Source organism: Triturus cristatus, chromosome 8, assembly GCF_964204655.1.
Source record: "Triturus cristatus chromosome 8, aTriCri1.1, whole genome shotgun sequence".
NCBI lineage: Eukaryota > Metazoa > Chordata > Amphibia > Caudata > Salamandridae > Triturus > Triturus cristatus.
In genome coordinates, this window is record NC_140591.1 from 735021658 (window position 1) to 735032170 (window position 10513).

Below are 10513 nucleotides of genomic sequence, written 5' to 3' on the forward strand. Positions count from 1 at the left end.
GCACCCGTTTTCCACTTCCAAATCGGACCTCGGACACCGGCGTTAGCACCGATCGAGGTTTGCGGCCTTCTCTTCGCCGAACCCCGGACTTGAGCTGTGGGGGGATCCGGAGACAAAGTGAACAACAGCGGCGGACAGGGCTTGGCGACTCGCGTACCCCGCACTTTCACTTTTGCACCCCCCTTGCTGTCTCTGCGAGGTTGGGTCGCGGGGCCTTGTGTGTTGGTGTGGCCTCGCTGGGAGATCCTGCCTGCCCACCGGCTGTGATCCACCCCGCGGATCGGAGGTGGCCCCCCCCCCCGGAGCCCGTGAACCGGTTTGCTGCTCTTCACGACGTGGCTGGTGCGACCAGGAGACTGGGACCATGGCCACGAAACAAGATGGTGACCGGGCAAAGATAAAATCAACCCGGCGTGGCGCAGCCCATCAGTCTAACAGCATGGACCGCTATACCCTCCAGAGGGGATCTCCCGAGGTGCCAGGCAGGTCCCCTGAGGGCCCTACTGATGCCCCTGATCTGCCCACGGATCTGACTCTGCGGGATGTTATGGGCGCCATCGCCGAGATGAAGGCCTCGGTGGGCCAGCGCTTCGATACACTGGCGCAGAAGATCGACTCGGTCCTCGTGGATGTTGGCCTGGTAAGGGCCGATCTTTCCAAAACCAACGACCGAGTCGATTCTTTGGCCCACACCGCATCGGGCCTTACGACAGATGTGGCGGCCCTGCAAACGGAGGTGCGCCGGCTTAGTCAGGCGAGTGCGCTGATGGATCGCCGCCTGGAGGACTCCGAGAGTCGGGCCCGGAGGAACAACATCCGCATCATCGGGGTGCCTGAGGGACGTGAGGAGGCGGCGGCGGACCTCTTCGTGGAAGACCTGATTGTTACCCATCTCCAGCCACGGGGGCTGAGTAAATTTTTCGCGGTGGAGAGGGCCCACAGGGTTCCCGGGGGAAGGCCTAAGGTCGGCGCCCCTCCGAGACCTCTCATTGCCCGGATTTTCAATTTTCGGGACAGAGACGCTATCCTGCAATCCTCCAGACTACAGGGACCGGTTAGACTTGAAAATATGGACGTTAATTTTTATCCTGATTTCACCCCAGCGGTCCAGAAGCAGAGACTGAGCTTCCTCGGTGTCAAGCGCCGACTTCGGGATCTAAACCTCAAATACGCCATGCTTTTCCCAGCTAAGCTGCGAGTGGAGGTGGATGGTCGCACGCACTTTTTTGATCGCCCCGAAGCGGCCGGGGACTGGTTGGATACTCTGTCTGGGGATCGGGATCGGGGGGGCGGGGGGGGAGCGGTGGGGGGAGAGGACTCGTCGGATCAGAACTGAGGGACTAATATTAGGCCTCGCTCTGGACGAACTTGATGCCACTTTTGACCATGCGTCTGTTCGTGTAAGTTCCCCTCCTATGGAGGTTGTGTGGGGTCTCTTGGGGGTTCTCCCTCCTCCTCTGGGGGTCTAGTTAATTTAACTATCTATGGGGCGACAGGCACACTGCACGTTGGGGGGGCTGTTTGGGCTCATGCAGGGGTGCAGGGAGGGGGGAGTTTTGTTGGGGTGGGTGGGCAGGGATGGGGTGTTGTTCATTTTTATCACAAGGCAAACTTATTTTTGTGTTGGTTCTAAGGTGCTCTCAGGGGGACGAATGATGGCTTCTGTGTATGATGGGGGGTAGGGAATTAACTTTGTTGTCTTGGAACGTTAATGGACTGGGGGACAGGATCAAACGAGGTGTGGTCCTGCAGTTTTTGAAGCGACTCTCGCCCGATGTAGTCTTTCTGCAGGAGACACACCTTATCGGCAATTCCTTCTGTGCCATGAATCGGCGTGGCTACCGCCTTGTGGCCCACTCGGGCTTCACGTCAGGCTCCAGGGGTGTGGGCATCATGGTAAAGAACTCGCTCCCGTTGGAAATTGATGAGGTGCTCCACGATGATAGGGGACGCTACACTGTCTTGGTGGGTAGAATGGAGGGCAAAGTGGTTGTCTTTGTGTCAGTATACGTCCCACCGGGGCTGCAGTCTACCACCTTTGCAGACCTGGGGCGCCTCCTCCTTGGCCTTCCGGGGGGGCTTCTGGTGGTGGGGGGGGGACTTCAATGCGGTGGTTTCTGGGACTGTGGATCGTCACCCCCCTAGGGACCTCCCCCGGGCACAGGCGTGGCTATCCGGCCTCTTGGATACCCTGGGATTGGTGGACTGCTGGCGTTTAAAACATCCCACGCAGCTGCAGTACACTTTTCACTCGGGGGCCCATGGTAGTCTCTCACGGCTTGACTATGTCCTTGTCCCGGCGGCCTATGTTGGGAGGGTGGGAGAGGTGCGCCATTTGGCACTGGGTATCTCGGATCACTCCCCGCTCCTGTTACATTTCGATGTCTTTCCGAGGGGTGAGGGTAGGGTAGTCCCAATCAATTCCTGGTACCTGCGCGACCCCACTATTCGCGCTGACTTGATTAAATCCCTGCAGCGATATTTTGATGAGAATGTGGGGTCCGTGCCTTCGGCTATCTCCCTGTGGGAGGCCTTCAAGACAGTTCTCAGAGGAGAGGCCCTATCCCTTATTTCCCACGCCCGGAGGCGAGAGCGGGAGGAGGTGACCCGGGTGGAGGCTGAAATAGCCGAATTGGAGGGTAATCTAGAAGGTGGGGTGACGGATGCTGCACTACATGTCCTCCAACTCAAGCAGGCGGCTTATAGGGCCCTCGTCACGGAGGCGGCCAGGGGCCTCAGTAGAGAGCAACAGGGGCGACTGTATGATGTGGGTGATAAGGCTGGTAAACTGATAGCGTGGTTGGACAAAAAGGAGAGAGCGAATCGTGTGGTCCCGCTGATTGAGAAAACGGATGGTGTGTGTGTAATTGAGCCAGAAGAAATTGTCTCCTGTTTCGCGGATTATTTCCGCGAGGTGTATTCCCCAGTCTCTTCCTGCTCTGAAGAGGATTCCCGTGCTCTGCTTAGGGATATCGCGCTGCCTTCCCTTTCGGAGGAGGACAGGGTGTCGCTGGACGCCGCTCCCACCTCCGACGAGATCGCCCTCGCCATACGTTCGGTCGCTTCTGGCAAGGCCATGGGCCCGAATGGTATCCCTATCGAGTTGTACAAGTTGCGACTGGATACACTGGCGCCCCACCTCCGCGCAATGTTCCTGGCGGCCCACTCGCTGGGCTCCCTCCCGCTGGACCAGCGTCTGGCTACAATCGTGGTGATCCACAAGGAAGGGAGACCTCGGGACCGGGTTACATCCTATCGGCCTATCTCGCTACTGAATGCGGAGCCCAAAATTCTCGCCAAGGTACTGGCCAATCGGCTGGTCGGTGTGGTGGGCGACCTGGTTCATCAGGACCAGTCCGGCTTTTTTCCCCATCGCAACACGGCCCTTAACCTGCGGCGTTTGCATGGGGTGCTCGCACGTGTCCCATTCATACGGGAACCGGCCATTTTGGCGTCCTTAGACGCCACCATGGCGTTTGATACGCTTGAGTGGCCATACATTTGGGCGATGCTTGCGAAGTTTGGATTTGGCCCAGGGTTTATCGGTTGGGTCAAATTGTTGTATTCGGGCCCATTGGCACAGGTGGTGGTGAACGGAAGAGTATCGGCCCCGTTCGAGCTGGGCCGGGGCACGCGACAGGGCTGCCCCTTGTCGCCGCTCCTGTTTGCACTTGCCTTGGAGCCCCTGGCGGAGTGGCTGCGGTGGCATCCCTCTATCCGCGGTCTCCGCTGGACCCCTGAGTATGAGGACCGCGTGTCCCTATACGCTGATGACATCCTCTTGTACCTAGCCTCCCCACGTAAATCATTGATAGTACTGGTTGATGTTTTACATTCATTCGGTCGCAACTCCGGCCTTGTCATCAACTGGGCCAAATCATGTGTGTATGTGCTCTCTGGGGAGGCTCCCATCCTCCCGCGGGGCTGTCCGATCCAGATCGCCTCGCGGGGGTTCAGGTACCTGGGTGTCTTCATCACTCTGGACCCGGAGGCCCGCTACGAACGGAACTTGCTTCCCCCCCTCCAGCGCCTGAAGGAGGACGTCGCGCGTTGGCGGCGCCTGCCGCTTTCGCCGCTCGGCCGGGCGGCATTGTTCAAGATGATGTCGTTGCCACGCTTCCTGTACGCTTTGCAGAACACTATGGATTTAGTCCCGGCGCGCTACTTCCGTGAGGTGGAGAGTCTGCAGCGCCGCCTGTTCTGGGACGGGAGGCCGCGTATTGCCCTGGCGAAGTTGACGCTCCCATGGTATGACGGGGGGATTGCCCTCCCTGATATTAAACGGTACTATTGGGCCTCCCAGCTAGCTGCAATTAACCATGGCCTATACGGGCCCGCCTTAAACCCGGCATTTGAAATGGACAGGGTGCTATTACCAGGTGGCGACTATAATCGGGCGCTTTATTCCAGCGCGCCCGACGCTCGTCTGACGGGCCCCACGCGTGTCATGGTGCAAGTGTGGCACGCGGCCAATGCAGCTATGGGGTGGAAGGACCGTTTGACCCGGGCGTCACCACTATACGCGTCTGAGCGGTTGGGCTCCCTGTGGACCTCTAAGGGCTTTGAGAAGTGGGACATAATCGGCATTAGTAAAGTGGGGGATCTCTGGACGAGGGGAGGATTTAAAAGGTTCGAGATGATGCAGACGGAATTTCAGTTGCAGGGCAGTGAATACTTTCGGTACTTGCAGGTCCGTCATGCGCTGGGCTCCGTCTTTTCGGACGTTGCCTCCATCCCGGAATATTCCCCCCTGGAGGACAGAATGCTGGATGGGCACGTCCCGGACAGCACGATCTCCTTGATATACAAAAAGCTGATTAACGACCGCTCGGGCCTGTTAACCGCCCTTCGTGCGGCCTGGGTTGCCGACGGGCTGGAGTTGGACGACGAGGATTGGACCTCTGCGGTGGCCTCCCCGAAGGAGGTGGCCATACCGGCTCGCCTTCGCTTCGTCCAGCTCAAGATACTCCACCGGGTCTACATGACGGGGCCGAAGCTTCTGCGTATGGGCTATGCTGAAGATGGGTTGTGTAAGCGTGGGTGTGGTGCTTTGGGGACCTTTCTGCATATCTTGTGGGAATGCCCGGAGGTGGAGCGATTCTGGCGTGGTGTGCATGAGGTCTTGCGAGTGGTTACGCATGTGGCGCTGCTGCCTGAAGCGAGGAGATGCCTGTTGAATGTGTGGGAACCAACTGATTACTCGGTGCCACAGACGTGGTGGGTGACTCTGGGATATATGATAGCCAAGCGTGACATTGCTCAGCTGTGGGGATCCCAGAGGCCCCCGACGGTGTCGGCCTGGAAAGAACACATGGACTGGTGCATGTTTCGAGAAAAGGTGGTGTATGTGGCGAGGGGTAAGCCTGGGACATGGGTGAAAGTATGGGGCCCCTGGAACGCCTACCGCGGGGGTATCTGTGCACCACCGTTGCTGCCTGATACCTCTCCAGCCCCGTCCCCTTAGCCGACTCCTCTCTCCGGTACCAGGCATTGGGTTCCCCCAGTCCTCGCTCTGTTCTCTTCCCCCTTTTTAGATTCCTGTGGATAGTTGGGATCCCCCCTCTAGGGGAGCACGTGCTGCTATTTTCGATTGTGGGTTGCCTTGTGGGTGTGGTTTTTCTTGTTGTTCTTAATTTAAAATGAAACCGTATAGTGGGGTCCGGCTATTGTGGCTTTTGACATTGTTACCTCCTGAGTATGCTCCTCTGCAACGCCACGTGTTTCATAAATGTATGTCTTATGCTCCTATCATTGCTAGCGGCCGGCCGGAAGGTTGTAGGCCCATACTTGTATATTCTTGAGACTTGTAATAAACGGTTTAAAAAAAAAAAAAACAATTCTGGAGTTTTTCTTAGAATTGTAGTTTGTGTGCCTTTCTTTGAGGAGTATTTTATCTATTTCTATGCCAAAAATACTAGTTCCATCAGAAGAAACAAGGGCCACCCTACTCGCACTGAATCTGGGTACACAATATATAAAAAACAATGGTTCTTGTGGACAATGTATGGATAATCAATAAACAGGCATAATAGCATTCACATACTGGAATTAAAATGTTGTAGGGTGAAAAATACTGCACAAGCAAAATACTGATTTATCAGAATGAATATTGTATTATTTTGAACAAAAAAATATAGTGACAGTGCTCCGTGTCCCAAGTGACAAAACAGAAACCACAAACAACTTGTGACCAATTATAAGAGATAGCAAGGTTTCTTAATACATGAAAATGACCTTTAAACAATATTTCTGCCATAGCCTCTATATTATGTGTTAGATAGAAGACCGGTCAAGGTGGCGATGTTTCGACACCTGAAACACAGATAAGGGATCTCATCTGGACCTAAGGATATGGGACACACCTGATGGAATTGTGGGTGTGTATGTGAATGCTATTGTGCCTGTTTATTGATTATCCATACATTGTCCACAAGAGCTGTTGTTTTTTTTTATATAAGATGCAAGTAAAACATAAATCCAATGGACAGTGCTTGTTCTTCTAGGAGATGCCTAATCTTCCATCTTTTAGGCTGGGCTTGACAGAAAAGTTGTCTGCAACACCTGTAGCTTACAGTATACATAGACATGGGTGTCGATTAATTCCTCTCAATTATTGACTTGTTTGGGTCGTCCGCCATCAGCCATTGCCTTCGATAGTGTTTATCACATCTCAGAGGAGTATTCCTCGTCATTCTGTTGGCTGTTTGGTGTATCATTCCACCTCCTAGGAAGTAGTGCTACGTCATACTTTTTGTCACATTCTGTTCTTTATCTCAATAAAGTATAGTATACAGAAAAGCAACCCTTTTGGTGTTAAATTTCACCGAAAGACTCATTGGTTCCCTTTACAGAAAACCTATGAATTGCTAAGCATGTCAGTGGGTTACTCCTGTAGTGTTTACCATTTGGGGAACAGTCCTTTGGCATACCTGGTAACCCTATTTAACCACCACTGAAATTTATTGCGCCCATCGACTCCACTTCACTTGCTACATGGGCTGCTGCTGACATGCAAATTCAGTGCACCTGGTGGCTTTGTTAATGCTTGTTTTATAAAAGATTGTATATTTTGGTGTATGGAAGTAATCCTCAACCTTGCATTGAAACGGTTTAGACCAATAAGAAGCTTCATTGTAAAGTTGAAAAAGTGCAGAAACTGTAAGGTAGGAAAACTAACAAAGATTGCTTTGAAGACTATGGAGGTGGGTTGTAAATCAGTCTAGAAAAGATTACAGACAGAATAATTCACAGCTAGTATTAGTGAATGTGATTAAAAATACACATTTTGAATATATAGCAAAGGTGTGATTTGCATATGCAACAAACTGAAGGAATGTGTAGTAAGTTCAAACCAGAGAAACTTCCAGAAGGTAGGCAGAAGTGACTTGAGATGCTATTAACAGTGACTCTGCCGTCCAGGGGGCATATGCAGCACAACCAATGAAGAGTACGCAAAAGGAAATATCTTTTTTATTTTTTAAAAGGTACTTTACAGAAAAAAAATCAAACACCTTTTCTTTTACCTGCCCCTTCTGCAGTATGCTTGTTATTGACTGACTGAATGATTAAAATTCAGTTTCAAAGAGCATTCAGTAGTCAGCCTTCCTGGCCAGAGATTCTGTACTGTTAAGGGCCCTAAAAGCAGCCTCATATGCAACAGGTAATGACAAGAACAACATTGTCAGCAGATATATGGCATTATAATAAATATTCTGCAATTTAAAACTAAAACATATGTCACTTGCCAGACCAACCTGGCATCAGCCTGTGATCCTTCTGCCAGGAAGTAGGCACGATAGAAAATATGAAGAAGGAAAAAAAGTAGAATTCTTAAGAAATTGAAAGTGCCTTTTCTTCTGTGCATAGCGCCACACATCGCTCCAGTGTGAAGTAGCTAACAAAGAGCAACAGTCCCCTTCAAGAAAGCGTCTTGGGATACACCATGTATCAATGCAGGAGGAAGCTCCAGGAGAGTGGACCAGTTTTAGCCCGTAATACTGGTGATCGGTGCCACACGGGAGCCTGATGATTAGAACCAGACAGGTGCTTCAGTTCCAATTGATGTAAAGGAGGAATATGCCCTTCACCTATCGCATGTGATCAATGTCAGGAACATGAATACAAAAAAGGGGGTCTCTACCTGTAGTTTTCCAAACGTACACAGTATCGTTATTGAATAGATCAACACTAGGACTAAGACAAGGAAAGGGAACAAACAATTAAGTCAAAGCATAATCAAAGGAACAATTTTATAGATGTAATAATATTTTTTAATTTTTTGTATATATTAAATCAATTTCAAATGAATGGATTCAGCGCATAATCAGATAAATAATTAAAGCTAAAGAATTTTCAGAATAACAATAAAGATACTGAACAAGGTCCCAGGCGTACTCAAAACCTCAACGACTTACACATTCATACCGGGATCAATCCACAACATCAACATTCAACGTATACATTCACATATAAAAAGAATGCTCAATTAAAGAGCATGGCTCAGTATGTACACAAAATCAAATAAACATTCAAAATCGTATTAGGCGACATATGTTCAATTTTGAGGAATAGGAACTTGGGTGGGCCACATGTAGACGACGATGTCAGGGACATCCCAGCACACTTTGGGTAATGTCAAGAATTCATCCCCGCTTAACCACTCTTTGCCACCTCTTCCTTGTCATATTTTCCTCTGCTATCCGATTCGCCAGAAGCTCTTGTCCTCCACTGAGGTACAGGTATCCTCCTGTACTGCAGATGGTCAGCTGACAATAGGTACTCTTGTAGACAGACAGCTTGCGCTATCTGATAGACTTGACTGAGAAAAGACAATAATATCCAATGGTATTCAAGCAAGAAGGAGCAGGAGGAAAAATTTAAAATCAGCTGCAGACATACTGGCTCAAAGAGATGCAGCTCGGAGTGGGATAATGGCATCTCACCTGGCATGGATGCTTGGAGGAGTGAGATAGGCTGCAGTTGTCCCAAAAATGCGAAAAGATCGGGGCTCTCTGCTGGAACGCCTGAAAATGATGACGACAGACTTCCAATATTTGGGGCTTAGCTGAGGTCTTGCTGGAGAACTTATGGTATGCTGTCTGGAACTGGTGGGGTTTGATGAAGTCGACGATGGATCTGTATGTTCATTAATCTTGCAATAGTGGTTACCTTTTTAAACGTTGAAATGCTGCTCCATTTACTAAGTTAGGCTATGTTTTTAGGTAAGGAAATATCATCAAATAAATATTTAAAACAAATAAAAAAGCTATTGCAGGCACAAAACGGAGAAAATAGTGACAGATAAGGAGAGAAAGTAAAAAAATAAAATAAAAAACACGAAAACAAATGCATACACCCCACGAAGACTGAGAGGTTCTTAATCTTGTGAGGTCGGTGGACCCCCCCAGTGAATCACTGCTGGGAGCCAGGGACCCCCACCTAAGCAAATTCTATGATTTAAAACTCAGTGGAAAAAAAAGACAAAAAAATGCAGAAGCACAAATGCATCACACACATGCAAAATTAAAACATAGTTTGTCATTCACAAACAAAAAAAATCAAAATTTTAATTTTAACAGGAAGGTTGGAGCTTTTCAATATGTGGTTTTATTTCTAACAGATGAAGTGATATTGTGTGATGTGCTAGACTCCAGCATATCCCTTTGTAGTATTTGCTGTTAATGCAGGCTCTCCTTTTGTTTGATAGTACAAGTGCTTTCTTTGAGGCCACTAATTGCCCTTACTATTTTCAGTTTGATGTGCTTGCATTGCTTTCACAAATCAAGCTAAGGATACAAACATAATGTTTAGCCTCCATTTTCAAATTGCTTCACATTTACAGAGTGGTTTACATGTTAAAAATGTTAATTTTGGGGGGAGGAGCCAAGATGGCGACCGGAGCAGACGCTTGAGCGCCCGGCTCCGTCGGCCCTTGGCCTCGGACTATCATCCTGACTACTATCCTCGCCGATTTTCGAGGTGCAACGTGTGCGACGACGCGCTGACTGCGCCGCCGCTTTCCCGGAGTCTTAGCCCGCCCGGACGCCGGAGTTCTTGGTGCTTTTGTTCTCCGCATTGGACCCCTGCTCTATTGTGGCCTTGGCCGGCCCCCTGGAAGCTCCGCAGTTACCGGACCCGCTAGCGTAAACCTGAGCCCCGCGGTCCCGGTCCCACCTCACACCACGGACTGTCGCCGGATGAGCCGGGGGAGGGACGCCCGGACACCCCCTGCACCCCGCACCTGATGGGCTGGAGCTATAGGGTAAGCCCCGGTGCGGCGGGTCTCCTGCCCCGTTCTGTGGACCGCGCTGTGGGAGGCTGCAGACCCCCTTTTTCTATTGCCTAGTTGGCTGCAAAGAGAACCCGAGGGAAGGGCAGTGACTGTTGGCTTTTCCCTGTTGCGGCGCAGACCTGAGGGGAATTGCCTCCTTGCTACGACCCCCCCCCTGGCCACTGTACCGTTCTGCGGTAAAACATGGCGTTGATTGCCTGCTCGCGGCTGGGGGATGCTACT